Source organism: Hemibagrus wyckioides, linkage group LG22 (genome assembly GCF_019097595.1).
Source record: "Hemibagrus wyckioides isolate EC202008001 linkage group LG22, SWU_Hwy_1.0, whole genome shotgun sequence".
NCBI lineage: Eukaryota > Metazoa > Chordata > Actinopteri > Siluriformes > Bagridae > Hemibagrus > Hemibagrus wyckioides.
Genome location: NC_080731.1, coordinates 18,414,861 through 18,440,356, shown reverse-complemented (window position 1 = coordinate 18,440,356; position 25,496 = coordinate 18,414,861). Strand labels below are relative to the sequence as shown.

Below are 25,496 nucleotides of genomic sequence, written 5' to 3'. Positions count from 1 at the left end.
TATATACACACACACTATATTGCCAAAAGTATTCGCTCACCCATCCAAATAATCAGAATCAGGTGTTCCAATCACTTCCATGGCCACAGGTGTATAAAATCAAGCACCTAGGCATGCAGACTGTTTTTACAAACATTTGTGAAAGAATGGGTCGCTCTCAGGAGCTCAGTGAATTCCAGCGTGGAACTGTGATAGGATGCCACCTGTGTTTGGCAGTTGCCAGGAGAACGGTACTTGTCTGACTGCATTGTGCCAAGTGTAAAGTTTGGTGGAGGGGGGATTATGGTGTGGGGTTGTTTTTCAGGAGCTGGGCTTGGCCCCTTAGTTCCAGTGAAAGGAACTCTGAATGCTTCAGCATACCAAGACATTTTGGACAATTCCATGCTCCCAACTTTGTGGGAACAGTTTGGAGCTGGCCCCTTCCTCTTCCAACATGATTGTGCACCAGTGCACAAAGCAAGGTCCTTAAAGACATGGATGACAGAGTTTGGTGTGGATGAACTTGACTGGCCTGCACAGAGTCCTGACCTCAACCCGATAGAACACCTTTGGGATGAATTAGAGCGGAGACTGAGAGCCAGGCCTTCTCGTCCAACATCAGTGTGTGACCTCACAAATGCGCTTCTGGAAGAATGGTCAAAAATTCCCATAAACACACTCCTAAACCTTGTGGACAGCCTTCCCAGAAGAGTTGAAGCTGTTATAGCTGCAAAGGGTGGACCGACGTCATATTGAACCCTATGGATTAGGAATGGGATGTCACTTAAGTTCATATGCGAGTCAAGGCAGGTGAGCGAATACTTTTGGCAATATAGTGTATATATTGAAACGTTCAGACTCTATCTCTATCAAGGAATTAGAAAGTTGCGCATATTCTTAAGGTCTCATGATTTTTGTGCATGAAAGACATTAGTGTGTGCAGTAGAGAACTGGGACAATAATTCAGACTGGGAATTCCATCCCAGGCCACCTTTGCTGCTACTATCACCACCACCCTATTCATGTAATCCACCAGACTGCTAATCTTGTAGGCTAACCCTATTAGTCGATGTAACAGGTAGACTACCAGACAAATTCTAAATGAATAAATAGGCCTAAATGATGACTTTTTGATCCTTTTTTTTGAGGGTGGAATCATCAGAAAGTATCTCCGAGACTTGACTTGAGCAAAACGGTCAGTTACCATACTAGTATTTCTAGTGCTGAGTATTCCTTTTTCAATAGACAGAACAACTGAATGATGTGTCATGTCTGTATTTTAACTTAAATACTGCATTAGTTGAATAATAGAAAGTCATGATGTTCAGACAGTAATGTTATAGTGCTTTAACAGTTTATATTTTATTTAGATCTATATTTAGGCTCATTTAATTTAAGGCTTTTGTACATCTTGGGTTTGGAATAATATTCAAAAGGGTCCTATATGTCAGGGGGTTTCAGAATCAGAGACAGTGGGCCTCCTTTTTTACACAACATACCTTTGTTAGCCGACTTTTATCAACTGTGTTTACATTAAATATTAAAAGTTAGACTATTATTTCAATCGCGCTCAAGGGCTGTAAGGTATTTTAGTCATGTGGTGTGTGAGTGTGTGTAGGTGTGTGTTTTAGTCACGTGGTGTGTGAGTGTGTGTAGGTGTGTGTTTTAGTCACGTGGTGTGTGTGTGTGTGTAGGTGTGTGTTCGACATAAAGCGGCGCTGTGCAGACCGATAGGTGTATGACATTAAAGTATTGTGAGAGCGGTTCTAGAGCATATTCGAGCGCACACTCTATTTTGGCTTGCGTATGCGTGTGTTTTAGGGATGGGCGATACCACTTATTTTCTTTTCGATCTGATACCAAGTACTTTCAAGACAAGTATCGCCGATATTGATACCGAAACTTCTATTAAATATTTTTGTGTAAGAGATTTTATAGTGTCTTTTGAGCCATCATTATTAATATTAAATAAACTGCAATAGACATGAGTTCTTTTTTGCTGCATTTATTAAATACTGAACACTATTAATCAAATAGCAACTTGTATAACAAATCTATAACACATTTCTACAAACTTCTGTACTTTTCTACTTCAAAATTTCTTCCCTTTACAGGTTTTTGAGATGAAACAAGTGAATGTTGACATTAACATTTTCCTCCAGAGCCTTTGTTTTCTTTGACTGATCAACTCTCTTCTTCTTCTTTCGGCTTTTCCCTTCAGGGGTCTCCACAGTGAATCATCTCTCTCCACCTATCCCTATCTTCTGCATCCTCAACACTTGCACCCACTAGCTTCATGTCCTAATTTATTACATCCATATACCTCCTCTTTGGCCTTCCTCTTTGCCTCCTTCCTGGCAGCTCCATGTCCAACATTCTCCTACCAATATACTCACTCTCCCTCCTCTGGACATGTCCAAACCATCTTAACCTGACCTCTCTAACTTTGTCCCCCACTTTGTTCCACTTCCCTCCCTGTCATTCACACATGTACTCAGTCTTACTACGACTGATTTTCATTCCTCTTCTCTCCAGCGCAAACCTCCACCTCTCCAGGTTTTCCTCCACCTGCTCCCTGCTCTCACTACAGATCACAATGTCATCTGCAAACATCATTGTCCAAGGAGACTCCTGTCTGACCTCCTCTGACAACTGGTCCATCACCATAGCAAACAGGAAGGGGCTCAGAGCCGATCCCTGATGCAGTCCCACCTCCACTCTGAACTCCTCTGTCTGACCTACATCACACCTCACCACTGTCCTGCTCCTCTCATACATGTCCTGCACCACTCTGACATACTTCTCTGCTACTCCTGACTTCCTCATACAGAACCACAGCCCTTCTCTTTGCACCCTGTCGTCAGGACCAACTGCCTTTCCACTTTTCATCCTCTTCAAAGCCGATCCGGTATGAAATTCAGAGTACTGACAATTCACATGATTAAATTTGGCAATGTTTTATGCCAGATGCCCTTCCTGACGCAACCCTCTCTATTTATCTGGGCTTGGGACCGGCACAGAAGTTACTGGACTGTGACCCCATGGCTAGATTAATAACAATAATAATAATAATCATCATCATCATCATCATGTCTATTTAAATTATACAGTGAATGTTTATAGTGACAAATTTTGAAATAATTTAGGTTACTGTGGTATTTACTTTATTTTTGGGGGAAAATAGATCATAGTATTGCCTCCTTTTGGATCTTTTTATGAATGACTCTGAAGTGTTTTACAGGTTAATACAAACAAATGGGATAATGAGTCGATGAAGTTATTGTTAGATAAGAAGAATGTGTTAGGAGCTGTGAGGTGTTTGTAAAACAGAAGTAGACCCACAGTGCCCGGTATGATGGGTTTCTGTTTGTGTACATGTCATGAAGTGCGTCCTGTAGATCTAAAAACTGGAACCTGGACTGCAGATAATGATAAAGCTGTGATCTTTATAAAGCAGTGGGATCCTACAGGAGATGAAGCTAAATACTGGAAGGACTATTTGAATAACAGCTGTATTGATCAGTTAAAGAAGTTTGTGTCTTATGGCAGAGAGACTCTAAAGAAGAAAGGTAAAGTGTGTGACCTGCTCTGTTACTGCAAATACAGCTAATAATAAATAATAAACACACAGATAGTATACACACTCCTTCATCCAAATATTTATTAATGTCAGGCTATTTTATGCCTTTTTTGTAACTTGTGTTTTCGTGTAACTTACTGTGACACTATTTGAAATGTGAAATGTTCTGAATGCAACAAAAACCAAGTCTTATTTATAAAGCGCAATTACATTCATGTTTATTTTCATAATGAAAATTGATCAAGAACCATATATTTTTATGTATTGTTACATGAAAAATATTTCTATGTAAGAACAGTGTGTGTGTGTGTAAATGTACAAAGTACCTTGAAACTTTAATTTAATTTATTTGTCACATATACATTACTGCACAGCGAAATTCTTTCTTCACATATCCCATTCTTGGAGGGTTTGGGTCAGAGCACAGGGTCAGCCATGATGCAGTGCCCTTGGAGCAGGGGGGTTGGTGGCCTTGCGCAAGGGCCCAACAGTGGTAGCTTGGTGCTTCTGGTCAACAACCCAGAGCCTTAACCACTTCAGCTACCAATGACCCAGAGCCTGTCCCACTGCCCCAAAGGATTACGTAGCATTTAGAGGATGATTTTTCTTTTTCTCCCCAAATTTAGTATAAAACACTCTGAGGAAAGAGCTATCTGTGATTGACAGGAGACAGAGGTTGTAATTGTATTTCCCTTTGGGTGTAAATTTCCCTTTGGGTGTTTATTTTCCCAAATATTATGTTTTATAATTTTTATGAAATATATTTTTGGATAAATTGCCTGATGAACTTGAAAATAAGTATTGCACTTTTCCACTGAGTACATTGTATTAAAAAGGAAGTTGCATACCAAACGTGTGTGTGTGTGTGTGTGTGTGAGAGAGAGAGAGAGAGAGAGAGTAGAAAGAAAGTAGGAAGTTATTTGGTGAATTAGTAACAGCATTATAACTATGGTACATTAGATTAGATTACATTATAAAATAAGTAGATCACTTTTTGTCTTATGCATTATCTATCACAAATACTGTATGTTATGATTCTTGGAGTTTGTTTTTGATCTGAACTCGGGTTTAGTAATGAATCTTCCTCGCACGCTGATTGGACGCGGGCGACAAGAATTAAGAATTAGCCAATCATTGTGAAGGAGGAGGAATTTACAGAATATGGGTAGGATAAAAAAAATAGGTGTTTATTCAGACATGGTTGGGTTTCAAAGTCCGTCTTCTATTTTATCAGATCTGTGAAATAGTTATGAATATAAAATAATTCTGATAGACTTGTGGAGACTTCCGGATGTATGACTCGTCTAAAATGTTTTATTAACGTTTCAGTACAAAAGTCGCTAATGTTTCCATGTACAGTGGGCTGTGTCTCATTTCACCATGAAGGAGTCATTATAAATCACACCGCTTCTCTACAACACTGATGAAGACTCAACACACACCGGGTTTCCGGATTCCAGGTTTTTATGGAAATGTCCGTGAATAAATTACAGTAACAAATGATCAGTTTGAAGATCTCGGAGGTTTAGCAGAACCTTCACAGTAATACAGTCGGGTGTGTTACTGAAGGATGTGGGAAATGAGTTTATTTAAAAGTCAAATCCTGAACGTGTCTCACATTAAACTTAGGTTTTTAGAGAGCTCATAAAGGGATAAAGGAAGTACATAACCCGGATCTTTTCCATTTAACTACACATTTTATATTATATTATTAAAAATAAAAAATTAAAATCAGATTTCTATTCCTGGGTAGTGAATGACATTTTCCAATTACTCTTGATGAATAATGAAAAAAAAAAAAAAAGCCATATTAAGCCCCTTGAAGTTTGGGTTTGGGCTTTTAATAGAACGAAAACCTCAAAATTAGCCCATTTTACTAAAAAAAAAAAAAAAAACTGCCCAAAACTAACCCAGACTTTCTTGGCTAAGATGGGATTTTTCTCTTTATCTGGGTTACAAAGAATGGGGAAATAACACTTATTTCCCAGGAACAAGAAAAAAGTAAAAAACTTTGTTACATAGTGTAATCAGTTGAGTTAGTGTGTGTTGGTAGGTTTGTATTTTTACCATCTGATGTGTAAAGTGTAAAAAGCTACTTCATGACCTTCACAGTGAGATTGTTGAGCAGCAGATTAACAGCACTGATTACAGACGGATTTCTCAACTCCTAAATGTTCCTGTAAGCAGCATCATGTCTGTTATCTGAAAGTGGAAACAACATCAACAACATCAATCATCCATCAACCAGCCATGAACAGGAACATCTCACAAGATCTCTGACTGAACAGTTAGGAAGTTAATCAGAAGAGCAGCTCAGGAGTGAAGCAGCACTCGAAAAGAGCTCCAGAAAGAGCTGAAGCAGAGAGTTCAGTCATCACACAGAAAACAATACATCATTCACTGAACATATGATTTTCAGAACAATAATAAAATAATTTTATAGACAGATACATTTTTCTTTTTGTCTATAGTTAATTCAGCTGCCTGGTATTCATGTGAAGCCATCTCTTAAACCACAATGTTTATCTCACACCTATGCAGCAACTGTCCATTTTCTGTTGAGATCATTTTCCAACCACAGACCAGACATGTGGTGCTTTTGCATGCATGAAGCTTGCATTTGAAGTGTGAAAACTGACATATGCATCTGTGGTTCATCTGCTTCTGACCAACATCTGCTTTTTTATATCTGCTTTATTTTATCTTAATAGTGTAAGTAAGTTTTTTACACCATTCAATTTGCACAAAACAATTCAGAAGATGTTTATGTTTAGGGATGCACAATATTTATCGGACAGATAAATTATCGGCTGTTATGGGTGAAATACTAGTGCTAGGCCTAAAACATGGAGCAGGTGACTTAAGGTCTATATACCTTCCTCATCCTCATGCACTAAATGTTTGAATAGATGCATTTCTTTGTTATGGATGAAATACTTGTATATAAATTTGTTGTTAATGAGTTGTTAATTGCAGATAAATCATAGTTCTGTCAAACCCCTTCTGTTCTTATTGTAGTGCCTTACACAAAAAATAAAAACATCTGAAGAGTCAGGACTGATGTTTCCTATTACAGTTAGGCCAGAGCTACTAAAATATTGGTTTCATCAGTGCATCTTAGATTTTCTATTCTCCTGGGTGCACAAACTGCAGATTATATGAAAATTCTAATATAAAAATATAAACTTATTGGTTATCGGAATTAGCCATAAGAAGGACTTAATTATTGGTTATCGGTTAAAGTTTTTCATATCATGCATCTGTATTTATGTTCCTAATTAAAATGTGAATCCTGATTGCTATGTAGCATTTATATAGCATTTATAGAGCAATTGACACCACTGATAATCTGATAAACAGATGAAAATGTTTCACATTCAGATTCTCCAGATCAGGTTTGTTAAAATAACTACATCAGTTCCATTAGTTTGTAGAATGAAATAAACTTGGCAGTGTGTTTGAATGAACATCAGATGATACACTGAAATGACACTTTAAAAGTGTGAATGTATGTATGTGTGCATGTGCGTGTATGTGTGTGTGCGTGTATGTGTGTGTGTATGTGTGTGTGTGTGTGTGTGTGTGTGTGTGTGTACAGTACATGGTTCCCTCAGTGAACTGTAGCTCCCCAGTGCCAGCAGCACTCATGCAGGCCCAGACCATGACACTCCCACCACCATGCTTGACTGTAGGCAAGACACACTTGTCTTTGTACTCCTCACCTGGATGCAACCACACACACTGACACCATCTGAACCAAATAAGTTTATCTTGGTCCTGGACCACAGGACATGGTTCCAGTAATCCATGTCCTTAGTCTGCTTGTCTTCAGCAAACTGTATGCTGGCTTTCTTGTGCATCATCATTAGTAGAGGCTTCCTTCTGGGACGACAGCCATGCAGACCAATTTGATGCAGTGTCCGGCGTATGGTCTGAGCACTGACAGGCTGAAAATGTGTGTGTGTGTGTGTGTGTGTGCGTGTGTGTGTGTGTATGTGCGTGTGTATGTATGTATGTTATTTAATTAGGAATGATCTTTTAAAAGAAGTGTGATCTCATTGCATGTCTCTGCTCTAACTCTGTTCAGAAATCATCAACACTCCCATGGATTCTGTTCAATCACCCTGTGAAAAGACGGTTATAAAAACCCACTGAACTGTACAGAAACTCACCAGGATTATTTTCACTAATGCTAAAGACTACACACTAAACAAACGTTCAAAAATAATTACTTTGTTTTGTAAATATTTTCTTTAATCAGAAACATTGGTATAGTTTAGTGAGATTACTGCAGTGTTTTATGTCAGAAGTAAAAGCTGAGAAACAGAAGACCCTCTTTCAGTCTGAGAAACTATAGAGATCAATAACACATCTATTTCAGGTTACCTTTTTCCTGTGGGCCCCTCCTTTTTTTATCTAAGTGCTGTAGTGTGTATAACTCTCCACACCCCTGCACACAGATACACCAGGGTTTGATTCACTCAACAGACCGTTTCCTCTTTGTCTCTGGTCTGATACACAATGCTTCAGTTTACAACTCTCTCTGTGTTTCTCTGTGTCATGGGTAAGTTTATAATCTCACTTATTACTTTACTAAATTCTTATTAGATTTGTTTTATATATTCACATTTATCAGTACATGGCTGTGTTAATGAGTTCACCCTCTTATTCAGAAAACTGCAAACTCCAGTAAAAAAAGAAAAATTCTTTCCAGCTGTAAGATTTTTACTGAGAATTTACACATCATGTTGAAGTTAAAATTCAGACGATCAAATTCATTTTGTAAATAAAAAAAACTGTCATATCTTATTTGTATGTAATAGCTTTATGTACAATACTGGTGAAGTCTTATGCCACCTATTTTCTGAACATATTTTCTTATAGATTTTATGATTTCTGCATTACTGAGTCTGTACAAAAACACTACTTTTACAACAACAAGACAGAAACCATAATACAGGATACTGTATTATGATACTGTAAAAGGATACAGTACAATATGTACACTATATAGAGCAAACTCACAAACACCACTATCTCTAGAGGATATCATAGAAGAGGACCAGAATATAGATTTTAAGCAAGAAACCCAGAGCAGACCTACTCATGAAGCTACAGAGTGAAATAAAATAAAAAGTATAGACTAGCTATGGGCTTCACAAAGTGGAAAAAGGAAGGAGAGGAAACATGACCTTTTTTGGAGGAAACTTGCAAAGGCAAGAGGTACAATCTTACCACTTGTATCCCTCGTACCAGCTGATTGTTTGTTGTCTTGTTTGAATGCTAATAAGCCTTATAATAAATCTCTCCTGAATCCAGTCTGTGTCAATCTGGCTGTTTCTTTATTCTAAGTTAGCTAGAAACCTTTCTTTAATTTGTTTTATGATTAATTCTCTTTGCTGTCTTGGGTCAGTGTAGGGTGAAGAAGAGGTTTTGCCTGTACATGTTACATGATTGTTGTAAAAGTATTGTTGAGGTGCAAACATTTTTGTACTGATTTAACAATGCAGACGTCTTAAAATAAACTCTGTGATGGTGTTATAATGTGTGTTGTGTTTTCTGTGTTGCAGGTTTGCTCTCAGAGACTCTGAGCTCTTTAACTTTGGAGGCAGAAGCTGGAGATAACGTCACTATTTGGTGCCAACATGATCAGACTGATCCAGGTTCCATCTTCTGGTTTAAACACACGAGTGATTCAGTTCCACTTCTTCTTGGGTGTAAAAGGTTTAGGACATCAGCTCCATCAGAGACGTGTTACTTCTTTAGTGAGAGTGAGAGAATAGTGATGTCTGTTCATGGCAGTAAAACGTCTCTCACAATCACTGCAGTAAACGTCTCTGATACAGGATCTATTACTGCAGCTTCACACAACTGGAGCAAGTTAGATTTAGAAACTCCACCTATTTACAAGTGAAAGGTAAATTTATAGAGTGAAGAGTTTCAGTAAAAGTTGACTGGAATGATTTAGGTTCTAAAATTAATGGGGGTTTTTTTTTCAGGCATAAATAAAACATTTTCAGAAAACTTGGACAAAGAAACAGCTTTGTTGTTTTTTTTCTCTCAAAGGTTTCTGTACATTTTATATTAAAATCTGATGCAGGTTTAATGATTAAAACACTTTCTTTAAAGTTTGTCTCCCAGGTTCAGTGTCTCCTGCTGTGTTCTTCATGCTGATTGTGGTGTTTGGTGCAGTGATTGTGTTTCTTCTCACTGTCCTGATCTTCATCATACTGAAACACAGAAAAACACATGATGATGATGATGATAATAATAATCTTGTATTGTATTAGGTGTTGAAGATAATGCAGAAGTTAATGAGGTAAATAATTAATAATCTAAACAAACACACACACACACACACACACACACACTGACCTCCTGTAACGTCTCGTCAGACGTAGGAGTGTTAGAATCCATTCGCAGATGTAATAAAGGGCTGAAGGCAAAATCTTATTCGAGGTCACGAAGAAACAGGGTCAAAACCAGAAAGCAACACAGTGGACCAAAACCAAAACACAAATCCAGAAATCGAAGTCAAAAGCAAACGAGCAGGGTCATACACGAGGTAACTAGACAATGACTAAATCAAGGCTTGGCAAGTAACGCTAAGGAAACAATGCTTCGCAATGTGGCTGAGATAGCGTGCTGCTTATATACGTCACTGGACCGGAAGTGGGCAGAAACGGTTAATATTTGGGCGATGGCTCCCTCTGGGGTTCAGGCCTCGTGACAGAACCCCCCGTCTAGGAACACCTCCAGGTGTTCGACGTCGAGGGTCTGTGGGGAAAGTTCAGGTGAAATTCCTCTATGAGCGCTGGGTCCAGGATGTCGTGTGCATTGACCCAGCAGCGCTCCTCCGGGCCATATCCCTCCCAGTCCACCAAGTATTGGAGGCAGCGGCCCTGGCGAGTTAAGGATAGTGTGAACCCGATAGGCGAGGGAACCGTCAATGTCAAGGGGAGGGGGTGGCTCCTCGGATGTGTAGGCCTGTTCGATTTCTCCCATGATATCCCAGCGTATGGGGGCTACTAGAACAGATGATGGGAGGATAGTGTCGGGGTGTGAGGGTGACTCAATGATCTCATGAATTCTGGAGAGAGCATCTGCTTTCCCGTTCTTAGAGCCGGGACGATAGGTGACCGTGAACTTGAGCCGTGAGAAAAACAATGCCCACCTGGCTTGGCGTGGGTTAAGGCGTTTTGCTTCTTGAAGATACGCAAGGTTACGGTGATCAGTGAGAATGAGGAACGGGTGAGTTGCCCCCTCCAACCAATGTCTCCACTCTTCCAGAGCAACCTTCATAGCTAGAAGTTCCTTGTTGCCCACGTCATAATTCAATTCCGCCGGTGTTAATTTACGAGAGTAGAAGGCACATGGGTGTAGTTTGCCAGACTCTGGCTGGCGTTGAGAGAGTACTGCCCCCACCCCGCTGTTCGAGGTGTCCACCTCCACTGTAAAAGGTAAATCCGGTCGTGGGTGTCGGAGTATAGGGGCGGAGGAGAAGCTGTGCTTAAGCTTATCGAAGGCTGTTCTGGCTTGATCAGTCCACTTTAGTTTCTGTGGTTTTCCCTTTAACAACGAGGTTAGAGGACTGGCTATGGTGCTATAGTTCCGAATGAAACGGCGATAAAAGTTTGCAAACCCCAGGAATCGCTGTAGGTCTTTAACACTGGTGGGCTCCGGCCGGGACATGATCGCTGACACCTTGGACTGGTCCATCTCCACTCCCTTTTGAGAGATCACGTAACCCAGAAATGTGATGGAGGAGCGGTGGAACTCACACTTTTCCAACTTCACGAAGAGGTTATGGGCTGCCAGGCGGTGGAGGGTGGCTCGAACGTGGGAAACATGTTGTTTCAAGTCTGGTGAGTAAATCAAAATGTCGTCAATGTAGGCTATTACGTGACTGTGGAGCATGTCCCTGAATACTTCATTTATCATGGATTGAAACACTGCCGGGGTGTTAGAGAGCCCATAAGGCATGACTAAGTACTCATAGTGTCCATTAGTGGTGTGAAAATCAGTCTTCCATTCATCTCCCTCTCTTATCCTGATCAGATTGTAGGCACTGTGTAGATCGAGTTTAGTGAACACTTTGGCCCCTTGTAGCTGTTCGAGGGCGGCTGGAACTAAGGGGAGAGGATAGGGGTAAGGCACTATGATTGCGTTCAAACCACGATAGTCAATGCATGGCCGGAGCCCTCCATCCTTCTTTTCCACAAAGAAAAAGCCTGCCGCCGCCGGAGATGTAGAGGGCCGTATATAACCTGCAGCAAGGGCCTCTTCGATGTAGTCCTCCATAGCCTTTTTTTCCGGGATGGAGAGAGGGTAAACTCGATTCTTGGGTGGTACGGTGTTGGGGAGGAGTTCTATGGTGCAATCCCATGGTCTGTGTCGAGGGAGCCTGGTCGCCTTTTCCTTACTGAAAACCTCCCGTAGGTCGTAGTATTCAGGAGGGAGTGAAGTTAGGCTGGACGAAGCTGGGCTTTCTATGGAAGTAGCGAGGCATGGACGAGGAGTATGATTCTGAAAACAGTTCTTTATGCAGAAAGGGGCCCATCTTCGGAGGTCACCGTCCTTCCAGCATATGTCTGGGTCGTGAAGTTGCAGCCAGGGAAGGCCCAGTACTATGGGGTTGGACGGGGAAGAGATGACAAAGAAAGATAATCGTTCATGATGGAATAATCCGAGTTGGAGGTCAATGGGTTGTGTTTGATGAGAAATGAGACCCCCTCCGATGGGCTGATCGTTGATGGCGGTCACTCTGAGCGGGGGTATGCATGGGACTGTGGGGATGTGAAGATCGTGCACCAGAGTCTCGTCCATGAGATTGACCGCCGAGCCCGAGTCAATTAATGCTGTGACAAAAAACTGAGAATGAGCAAGGAGGAGATATGCCAGAAGAGAAACTTTGGATAAGCGTACTATGGTCTCTACCTGTGATGTAGATGGTTTTTCGGGACATCGGAGTACTCTATGACCGGGTTTCCCACAGTAGAAGCAGAGGTTGAGTTTGGTGCACCGTTCACGCTCCTCCGCTGTAACTCGAGCCCTTCCCAGTTGCATGGATTCAGAATAATCCTCTGTGTATGGATGAACTTCCATCTTATGACGCGGCAGGGGGCGTGAGGTGGTGGCTGTAGGTCGATGTTGGCGGCGCAGGTTATCCAGATGGATGGCTGTGGAAATGTACTGAGACAACGTAACGTTGGTGTCGCGGCATGCCATTTCTGCTTGTAAGTCCGGGTTGAGTCCCTCGCGGAAAACCGCCATGAGAGCTGTCGCATTCCATCCCGACTGAGCTGCCAACGTGCGGAATTTTATGGCATAATCCGTGGCTGTGTCTACCCCCTGGCGCAATTCCAGCAGCTGTACGGAAACATCCTTGTCTCCCGCCGGGTATTCAAACACCTCCTTAATTAAATTAGCGAAGTAATCCGCGGACGATTTGACTTGGGGGTCAGAGTCCCAAACTGCTGCTGCCCAATCTAGCGCTCTGCCGGTTAGCAGGGATAATATGAACGCATACCTGGTTCTCTCGTCGCTGTATGTCTCAGGTTGGTGAGCGAAATAGTTATCGCACTGACAAAGGAAACCCCGGCAGCGATCGGCGGATCCGTCGAACTTCTCTGGTAGAGCAAAACGAGGAAGTTCGCTGCGAACGTTGTATGCTGGCGCCGCGGCTGCCGCTTGATCCGGTGGCTGTTGCTGGAGCTGTTGGTTAGCAGCTTTCAGTGCGTCGACCTCCGCCTGATAAGCTTGAATGAGGACTCGCTGTCGCCATAGCGCCGCTTGCATATCTGCTGGACTCATCTCTGGCGAAGCATTCTGTAACAACTCGTCAGACGTAGGAGTGTTAGAATCCATTCGCAGATGTAATAAAGGGCTGAAGGCAAAATCTTATTCGAGGTCACGAAGAAACAGGGTCAAAACCAGAAAGCAACACAGTGGACCAAAACCAAAACACAAATCCAGAAATCGAAGTCAAAAGCAAACGAGCAGGGTCATACACGAGGTAACTAGACAATGACTAAATCAAGGCTTGGCAAGTAACGCTAAGGAAACAATGCTTCGCAATGTGGCTGAGATAGCGTGCTGCTTATATACGTCACTGGACCGGAAGTGGGCAGAAACGGTTAATATTCGGGCAATGGCTCCCTCTGGTGTTCAGGCCTCGTGACACCTCCAGAATGATTCATACTCATTAAACACAAATCTGTAAATCTGGGGTGTTTATTCTGATGAAGAATTTCATAACCTCTCAGTAAAAACGTTTATTTTGAAACAAAGAATAAATAAATTACAGAAACTGGATATTTACTTTATTTAGTGTCATTTTTAACATATTAATAATGAAATATAATAATAATGCTCATCAGCAAGAAAAAACACTATACATTTCACAATGAATTAATATTTAAACAGTTTTAAAAATCAATAAATAATTAGGATTTCTCATACATTCATTACATTTATAACTCTAAGATAAAATTCCCAGGACCCTCTTACTACAGATTTATTTTTCATAAATAAATGAATATAATACAGCTAATAAAATATGAGGTGCATTATTTAAATATAAATATATTTTCTCTGTTTATTAATTGTAGAGCTTTTTATCAATAATAACTCCACCGACAGAAGGTTATATCAATATTAATATATTTAGATATTATTTATAGACTACTTGTTTATGAGTTATTGAAGTTTGGGTTAGAATGTTTAATTCATGTGACCAAACATGTTCATAACTGTCATAATTATTATTAATGTCATTTTAATAAAAAACATGTTTCTCCTCCACAAGGGCTTTATGATCTCTATTAAATCTCACTCCAGCTCAATAAGATCCTCTATATAAAATATATTCAGTGTCCCTGATTTATTTTTATATTTTATGGTCTCTGTGTATCTTCTGTGTTCCTGCAGGTTTCTGACTCGGACTCTGTGAATTACGCTGCACTTCAGTTCTCTAAGAAGAAAACCAAGAGGAACAAGAGACACGATGTAGAAGTTTATACACATGTTGTATATGTTTCAGTGAGACAGAGGAATGTGTGAACATAACGTCACATATTTATATTTTATGTTTTACTTTAAAGCTTGTATAAAGTTTCTCAGTTTGTTATCTGGTGTAAGAAAATATTGAAGTGTAAATAGATGTTATAAAATGTCCATATAATGTTTGTTTCTAAGAAAATAAGAGTTTTGTTGAGGCTCAGACAATAAAACTGCTCTAAAATGAAAAAAAAACCCACCTCATCTACATTTACATTAACATCATCTGGCAGATGTGTTTATCCAGAGTGACTTGCTTTTAAAGTCTCTATATGAATAAATCCATCCTGATACTGATCACTAGGTAAGATGAAGCTGGTCCATGTTTATCTTTGTAGGTCAGCATCAGTGTTGAAGACAAGTCACACAGCTGCATTCTGGATCAGTTGCTGAGGTTGAATGGTGCTCAGTGGTAGACCAGGAGCAAAGTGCAGTCTCACAATGAAAAGAGACTGTGCAATATCTATCTATCTATCTATCTATCTATCTATCTATCTATCTATCTATCTATCTACCAATTGTAAAGGATATGCTGACATGAGAGTATCACCTGGAATGATCAGCAGTTCACCCTAACACTACTCAAAATCAAACATCACAAAATACTTCTTATGTTACTGAATAACAAGAATTCTTTAAATAAACTGATACTCTCATCTCAGCATGTCCTTTACAATATCAGAAGGATTTAGCCACTGTAATCCACACAGGCCACTCAGGGGCTTGTTCAGTCTCTTTTCATATGTATATATATATATATATATATATATAGATAGATAGATAGATAGATAGATAGATAGATAGATAGATAGATAGATAGATAGATAGATAGATAGATAGATAGATAGATAGATAGATAGATAGATAGATAGATAGATAGATAGATAGATAGATAGATAGATAGATAGATAGATATGTATTCTATAATAATAATAATAATAATAATAATAATTAAAAAATGGGTTTTCAAAGCGGAGTTGAACAAAGAAATAGAAGAGAGAGATTTTATGTGGAGGGAAAGACTGTTCCAAAGCCTGGGAGCCGTCACAGCAAAAGCCCGGAAAAATCTCCTTTAGTTTTAAAATGTGAACGAGGAAAGAAGAAATTGATGATAGAAGAATTGACTAGACGACCGAAGAGATCTAGAGGTGTAAAGCGGACTGAGGAGATTACAGATATACTGGGGAGCACAACCATGTGAATCTTTAAAAACAAAACCTTAAAATTAACACGGAACTTAACCGGGAGCCCGTGTAGAGAGGCGAGTACTGGGGTAATGTGCTCACGTTTTCTGGGGCCAGTCAATAATCTGGCTGCCGCATTTCGCACGAATTGCAATTGGGCCAGAGAGGATTTAGGCAAACACAGATAAAGTGAGTTGCACTAATCCAACTGTGAAGTTATAAACACATGAATTACATTTGGATGGTCCTTCATGGAAAGCATCTTCTTGATTCTAGTGATTGATCTTAATTGAAAGAAACACAATGGTACTAATCTAAAATAATAATAAAATAAAGCTGTTTGTTCTGTTATTTAATTTTGTTTTGTTTTGTTCCTATTTTAATAAAACTTTTTGCCCAGTTGTGTAACTGAAGTAGTGTTTTCATACTAGATTATATGCCATCAATTTTCAATGTTAACCGTTGCATATTTTGATAATGTCTTACGTGCCGTCTATCATCTTTTCCAGTTAGCTGAGTGTTTTTCCAGTCCATTTGTGTGAAGTAACAGTTTGGCCATTATTTCCTCCATGTTTTCATAGTGTGCCCTAAAGACATATTCTACAGATAGATATGCAGTGTTTGGTTCCCACTGATCCTTTTAGACACAGGGTAGCATTTAGTACTCAAACTTCATTACAATTATTTGATGGCAAAATTTATAACTGCACTGTAAAAGTGTCAAGAATAAATAAATACTGGTTAAGCACAACATGATTTAGCACATTTATGTGACAAATATTTGTCAGGTGATGTGTGTGATATTGATAATATGCTTATACACAGTTGTGAATAGTTCCAACACTTTAAAGTCCTTAATCTAACAGACCTGGATCATCTCATCAGTTGACTAGAAAATTGTTTCCTGACCTGAAATGGGAGCTTCTGCTGGGGCCTTCTAGGAAAAGGGTAAACACTAACAGCATTGTGAATGAGCGCCCTCTACTGCCTGATCATGGTAATGTAGCATTTTCTCAGGCTTGTGGAACTACATAACTGATTGTAGTTAATGAAATTAAACTCAGTTTGAAGCTTTTAATTGTGTACGTCACAATAATATAAATTAGTTTCAACTGTGAAAGTTTGGATTTTTAACATGTCTGTCATTAATGCATGTTTACCTCAAATCGCAAACATTTAATGTTTAAGGTGAGTTTCTTTATCAAAACTCCCTAATGGCCATTTATACAAAACCTAAAAATAACCAATACCGAACGTTCTGTATAGGTTCTCTTTAGGTTGTAACAAAAACACCTTCCTGCAACGTTCTGTTAAGGTTATTTTAAGGGGAACGTTCTGTGTTTGCTGGGTTCCTCCAGCAGGAGGCACAAAAGCTTTACTGCAGCAGCAGAGTGAATCCTTGTTTACAGACCGAACACACAAACACTTGGAGGAAACGTTAGCTGGAGTTTAGCAGAAAAACACCAACAAAATACACAGAAATCACAATAGACTGACTTTATTTTAATAAGAACACAGGTTTAGGATAGATTCGTGTTACCTGCTAGACTTTTTGTAGACTACCACAAACAAATAGTACTTAATTAAATAAACTGAGCCTACAAACAGAGTACCTATTGTTTGTTAATATTTGTTTACAGACAGTCAAAGTCAGAGAAAGGGCAAGTTAATTAATTAATATTTTCAAATATATTTAATATTTTCCCATTATTTAATATTGAACAATAAAACGAGACTGACAGGAACAAGAACAGAATTTTATTATTTTTCAGAACATATTCATTGCACATGTCTTTTGACAATTTTATGATCATTTCTAAATATTATACAACATTATGTTATTATTATTGACTGTAATATACCGATAAAGGGAGTGGTCACGTGATGAACCACTCGGACCTGAAGACTCGGGAGATGAACTAATCTCTTTCTCTGGTATAAACTGCATGGTTTCAGCCTATGAGAATGTAACGTGATAAAAGAAATAAAGACTCAGAGGGGAGGTGAAGTAAACTAACAGACTGCATAGCTTAAAGACTCTGTTAAACAGTGATATAATCAGTTCTGTTTCCTACAGTTTGACTGATTTATAGTTTTGTCTTATTCTAAATGTGATCAACGTTTCCGTAAGTAGATGTGTCGAGGTAATTGGCTATTAACACTTAACACTGTAATTATATTCTGCTGAAATGAATGAAATGACTCGGAAAAAGATTCGTTCATTTTTACTGAACGAGATTCAAAGAACCGAGTCATTAAAATGATCCGAACTTGCCATCACTAGTTTTATGCAGATTAGGGGGCGGGATAAAAGTCTCTATTGATCCACTGGATCTCAACCTACTCCCTTCTTTATCCAATCAGTAAGATGGAGGTAGATGACGTCACTGACTCGCGAGTCTGCCGTTTAGTGTTAAATCTGTTTTGAGTGAGAAGATGGACGATTCTGCGCAGCTACATGTAATCTATATAAATTCATCTGGGAAATGTAATTATTACACTTAATGCTTCAGTAGTGTTAACAGTAGTGTTATTGCTGATACAAGATTTACTTCTTTTACTTCTAAAGTATAATGTTTTATAAGTATTTGACTCTGTACCTCTGTTTCTGTCCATTGCAGTAGTTTTATTGCTGCAGTGTTTATACTTCTGTGTCGAGGGCTGTTAATGCTATAGTTCTGTCTTATGGTTAAAAATAGAGAGAAAATAAAGCTTTATTAAAGCAGTGTCTGTTGATGATTTATATCAGAGAGAGAGAGAGAGATGTTCATTCCTGATTGTTTGGATCAATGTCTGTGGTCACAGTATGCACTAAATCTCTGGGAGCACAACCCCAGCACTCTGCTCCTCTGGAAATCAAGCAATGTCATTAACTTCATCCACACTGTGAAGCTCCTACATGCACTAAACTACTGCAGGAAATACGGAATAGAAGTTAGTGAGGACACAAAATTGTGATTTAGGATTAATACTAGTTTAATACTTCATAATTGATTAAATGGCTATACTTTTATGATTTTTTTTGAAGGAATTACGTAATCTTTTTACTACCATGGTTTTTGGTTTACTGAGCAAAAGTACAGCTGATTGTGAGAATCAGTGTTTAGTATTAGTGATAGTAGATTTTGGTATTAATTTCACTATAAGGCCTTTGGTATGTCTGAAGCATGTCTCTATCCTGTAGCTGTGTTAAGTGAATTATACACACACACACACACACACACACACACTCATGCACACAGAACCCATTGTGTTAGATTTGTAAGTGATTTTTTAAACAAATTGGTTAAATCCCCAGCATTGAAAGCACTCAGTGTTCCCAGGAGCACAGTGGGCTACATCATTGTGAAATGGGAGAAGTTTGGGATGACCAGGACTGTTCCTAGAACTTGCTGACTGACCAAACTCAGTTAGTCAGGACTTTGGTCAGGGAGGTGACCAAGAACCCAATGGCCAAAATAACAGAGCTTCAGAAGTCCTCACTGGAGATGGGAGAACATGTTCTGAAAGGAAAAGACTTAAATCCAAACTCCAAGCACTACGTCCTGTAACCTGGTACAGGTCATCAACTGACCAACACCACTGCATGCAAAAGGGCTGCTTCACAGCGGCAGGGACAGGAAGTCTGTTCAGAACTGAGCTAAGGATGAAGTCAGGAAAACACAGAGTGGTCCATGATGAAAACCTGCTTCACTGTGCACACAACATCAGACTGGGGAGAGGGTACACCTTTCAGTATGATAAAGACCTGAAGTATACAGCCAAGACAACGCTGGAGTGGATTTAGAGCAAGTCTCTGAATGTCCTCAAGTGGTTCAGCCAAAACACAGCCTTGAACCCTACAGGACATGTGTAGAGAGAGCTGAGGAGGTCAGGTAACAGATAACTGATGGAGTTTAGGAGGATCTGCCAGGAGGATTTCAAAAGCTGTAACTGCTTCTAAAGAGGATTCTACTGAATCAGGAGTCTGAATAGTTCTCTAAATAACAGATTTTAGCTTTACAATTTTAATGAATTTGCCAAAAAAAACCCTGTTTTAAATATGTGATGTTTTCTACTGTTTAATGGGAAAAAATGGAATCTATTTTAAATGTCATTGAATTTATATTGCTATTAATCTACAGCAAGTTTTACAGCCAGCTACATTTTTCTTTTTTCCTCTAGTTTTTTCAGCTGCCTGCTAGTCGTGTGAAGCCATCTCTTAAACCACAAGTTTTATCTCACACCCATGCAGCAACTGTCCATTTTTCTGGTGTGATCATTTTCCAACCACAGACCAGACACCTGCTACATTTACACGCATGAAGCTTGCGTCTGAGCTGAAAACCGACACATTCACCTGCGGTTCATCTGCTTCTGACTACCAGCTGCTTTCATATGCTGTTTTTTCCTCCAACTATTCCACCTGAAATGAAAAAGCTGTGTTGGTGTCTGGAAAATTAATAATTTATTTATTCATCTTCACTAAACACTTTATTCTGGATCAAACCCCAGACCCTGGGGCTGTGAAGCAGCAACGTTTCCTGCTGTACCATCATGCTCTGAAATATCTCCTATTACTAATTTAACACTATTAATAACTATTAATAACTAAACACTATAAACTACTACAAAAGTAAAATAATAACTGGAATATAGAAAACTCTGCACCTCGGGTACTTATAAATGCTACCACATGACATTAAACTAGTGAAATTTCTAAAACATACTAATACATTATCATCAATCAAAACTCTACATCTCTTAATTATACATTACTCTATATGAAGAGAACCTGGCAGTGTATTTGTATGAATATTAAACTAGCTGACCTCCAGAAATGTGTTTGTGTGTTACTTTTTTCTTGTGGGCCGCCTTCTTTTTTTCTAAGTGCTGTAGTGTGTATAACTCTCCTCACCCCTGCACACAGATACACCAGGGTTTGATTCACCCAACAGACCGTTTCCTCTTTGTCTCTGGTCTGATACACAATGCTTCAGTTTACAACTCTCTCTGTGTTTCTCTGTGTCATGGGTAAGTTTATAATTTCACTTATTACTTTACTAAATACTTATTAGATTTATAATATGGTTGTTTAATTGAAGGAAAATTGTTAAGAAAACAGAAAAGAAAGAAACAAATTTTGTCCAGCTGTGAGATTTTTACTGAGAACTTACACATTTTTATTAGATGAAATGTATTTAAACAAAAAATATGAACAAATGTAAAAATATATAAAATCTGTGATGTATTATGTATATGTAATAAACTTATTTATACCTTATAATACAATTTATTTTAAAAATTATGTAATTTGTTATAATGTGTGATGTGTTTTCTGTGTTGCAGGTTTGCTCTCAGAGACTCTGAGCTCTTTAACTTTGGAGGCAGAAGCTGGAGATAACGTCACTATTTGGTGCCAACATGATCGGACTGATCCAGGTTCCATCTTCTGGTTTAAACAGACGAGTGATTCAGTTCCACTTCTTCTTGGGTGTAAAAGGTTTAGGACATCAGCTCCATCAGAGACGTGTTACTTCTTTAGCGAGAGTGAGAGAATAGTGATGTCTGTTCATAGCAGTAAAACGTCTCTCACAATCACTGCAGTAAACGTCTCTGATACAGGACTCTATTACTGCAGCTCTTGTGATAAAATGATCTTCAGAAACTCCACCTATTTACAAGTGAAAGGTAAATTTATAGAGTGAAGAGTTTCAGTAAAAGTTGACTGAAATGATTAAGGTTCTAAAATTAATGTTTCTTCTTCCAGGCATAAATAAAACATTTTCTGAGAACTTGGACAAAGAAACAGGTTTGTTGTTTTTTTTTCTCTCAAAGGTTTCTGTACATTTTATATTAAAATCTGATGCAGGTTTAATGATTAAAACACTTTCTTTAAAGTTTGTCTCCCAGGTTCTGTGTCTCCTGCTGTGTTCTTCATGCTGATTGTGGTGTTTGGTGCAGTGATTGTGTTTCTTCTCACTGTCCTGATCTTCATCATACTGAAGTACAGAAAAACACACAGAGGTAAAATATATACTCCTCTAATAATAATAATAATAATAATAATAATAATAATAATAATAATAATAATAATAAAGAAATAATAATAATAATAATAATAATAATAATAATAATAATAATAATAATAATTGTTGTTGTTGTTTTGTGTTGCAGTAGCTGCTCAAGATAAAGCAGATGTTAATAAGGTAAATTTATTAATAATTTAAACACACACACACACACACACACACACACAAACACAGACCTGCAGTAAATCTGGGTTACTTTTTTGTACTGACATTTTTAACCTCTCAATAAAAACTATTGGATTTTAAAAACTATAAAGACAAACAACAAATAAATTACAGCAATTTAATATTCAGTGTATTGGGTAAACCTGACAAATTTTAAACAGACCTTTTCCAGATAAAGACTGGAAGTTGAGAGGCTCATGACAAAAAGGTTTTTTTCACAAATATTCTGTTCTCTTGTTAGATTTACATTCTGCTTTGAACATTTTGGTACTCTGTAGATATTCTAAGCAGAGTTGCTCTTTCCTTTTTCTGTTCAAAACCATGGAAGCGGCTGATTGTTTTTTCATTTGTGAACATGTGTCCAGACAAACAAAGAGCATGATTAACAAAAAGATCTTAATTCTAATCAATACCTGAAAAAATAAACAAAAACTATATCAAAAACATTTATGGTTTGAACATATTTTTTTAATGAGTATTTGTTCATAATTTAAAACAGATTTTAATTCTAAAAATAATAAAAATAAATCAATCAATCAATCAAATTAGGGTTTCTTAAACAATTTCATACTATTTTTCATAGTAAAATAAAATTCCCAGGACCTCCTTACTGCAGGATTTTTTAGTTCATGAATATAATCAAACTATTAAAAGACTTGAATTATAAACACTTGAATTACAAATAATAAGAACAACAATATGCAGTAATAAATATAATAAGTGGTAAATACAGGAACAATGAAACACACATTCTAAAGTCAGAGGAAGAAGCCTCAAGGTCTCAGAGAACATAGGCTCTAATGAAGAGAGTTTATTTATAAGTATTATGATGTTTGTACATCTATTAAATCTCACTCCAGCTCAGTAAGAACCTCTATATAAAATATATTCAGTCTCCCTGATTTATTTTTATATTTTATTGTCTCTGTGTATCTTCTGTGTTCCTGCAGGTTTCTGACTCGGACTCTGTGAATTACGCTGCACTTCAGTTCTCTAAGAAGAAAACCAAGAGGAACAAGAGACACGAGGTAAAGGAGGATCCACATGTTGTGTATTCTTCAGTGGGACAGAGGATAATGTCGCATATTTAATCTTTACTTCATATAAAACAGATGTTTCTGTTCATCTGTGTTGGATGAACTGTAGCATTTATAACACTACATAATATAATATAATATAATATAATATAATATAATATAATATAATATAATATAATATAATATAATATAATATAATATAATATAATATAATATAATATAATATAACATAACATAACATAACATAACATAACATAACATAACATAACATAGGTGGCATGGTGGCTTAGTGGTTCACATCCTCGCCTCACACCTCCAGTGTCCTGGGTTAGAGTCTCGCTTCTAGGCCGATTGGAGTAAAATTAAATTGCCTGTAGTGTGAGTGAATGAGTGTGTGTGTGTGTGTGTGTGCCCTGTGATGGGTTGGCACTATGGTGTACCCTGCCTTGATGCCCGATGATGCCTGAGGTAGGCACAGGGTCCCCGTGACCCGAGGATAGATCGGATAAGTGTTACAGATAAATAAATAAAATAATAAGCATCAGGATTCTGCACATTTCAATTTTTAATCCAAACCTTTCATCAGTTGTATCAGTTTCTTATTCAGTTTAATAAATAAAATATTTTGTGGAAAATGTATATTTTTTCAAGAAATATGTATAGTTTTTAAAGAAAAAAGTTGTTTTTTTTAAGTTTTAGACAGTAAAACTGCTCTTTTAGTTAAACATTAATGATAGTGTGTGTAAAACTTTGTGCAAGTGTCCCATAAAGTCAGGTTCATCTAATCATCTTGTCATTGAAATATTCTTTATAACCTTTATAAAAAAATGTAAAAAGTCTAAAATATTCCAGACTCTATGCAAAAGCAGACAAATTCATGAAGTATTTTGGGCTCATCAGAGTCAAGAAAAATGCAGGAAAATCCTGCTCAAACATTTTACACTGTTTTGCTATTTGTAAATTAAATAAAATTTGCTTTAAATGTAAACTGAGTGTAAGAATTGAGTATCAGCCAAATGATCAGATGATACTATTGTTTAGCCGCATGGCTTTAAACGGTAGTCATGGTCACATACACCTTGGCCTGTATTGCTACAGATGTTATCACCCAAAAAGCCGGGTGATACTATAGTTTAAATGATAATCACACTCAGGTACCCCCTTTGTTTAGTGATGGTCCTTGATGTCCTGCTGCCACCCCCATAATAATAATTGATTAAGGTTATTCCTTTAGTGTTTTAAACATATTCCTCTATGATATTTAAGCCTATTTGGGAATGAGCCAACGTGTATCTTGGAGTGGAATCTGGGTTGAGGCAGTCCGTAATTATTATTATTATTATTATTATTATTATTATTATTATTATTATTATTATTATTATTATTATATATTTTTTGCTATATTTTTGTACCCTAAATTGGGTTTTTTAGTATTTTTTGTTATATTCCTTCTTATTTTATCTGTTATCTGGGTTTGTGGATACTGCTGGAAACTGTAAATTTCCCTTTGGGATGAATAAAGTATCTATCTATCTATCTATCTATCTATCTATCTATCTATCTATCTATCTATCTTTAACTTCACTACATTTGAAAGACAAATATTGTACTTTTTACTCCACTAATACTATTTCTCTCAAGGTCATTGAGTAGAAAGTAGTTACATTAATCAGAGGATGATTTTTCATTCTTGTAGCATCATGTTTCATGAAGTTCAGTGGTGTTCCGTCATTTTTTGAACTCTGATCAACTGGTGGCAAAATGGATGAAGACAGATCATCGGTGCATCCATGGCCATGCTTAGACAGTATGTTCCAGTTTTGAGAAAACAGTAAAGATTCTTCATTTTTAAATGTTTGCTTTGTTTACCGAAAACAAACCACATTGCAGTCTACAAAAAATCTCCATCCAACCTGCAGAAGCATATAGATATATATATATACTTTTAATTTCTGGTAAAAGCTTGAAATGGATATTGCCTGTCCCATGAAGTGTGTATGGTAACTTACTCCTCATACACTTCCAATGAAGAGGATTTCTTCTCTAATATCAAGCATGTGCACACACAGGAAACAAACAACTGGATGCAAACCTAACATGTACTGCTGAAGGTATGACTATGCTGACATCTTATCCAGCCTTAGCCAACCTGTCATTTAAGCTGGACACAGCCCTCCCTGCCTCAGCGGCCTGTGAGAGGCATTTTAGTGCAGCTGGATTGATCTTCAGCCCAAGAAGGGGAGCAATTAATTCGCATAACTTTGAGAACCAGCTTCTACTTAAGATGAACAGGACTTTTTTTTCCAAGTTTGACTTATTTGACTATAGTACGATTTCTCTCTACTAGTGGTCTGTGAGACAGTATCAATGTCACAACTAGTGGTTTAAAATTTTTTGTTTTGATGGCAAATAAGTCTTTCTG

General features: G+C 37.9%; 1 pseudogene; it reads left to right on the top strand.

Annotated features, from left to right (window-relative positions):
* Positions 1–7,556: 7,556 nt before the first annotated feature.
* On the top strand, positions 7,557–15,045 carry LOC131343073 (uncharacterized; annotated as a pseudogene).
* Positions 15,046–25,496: the final 10,451 nt, after the last annotated feature.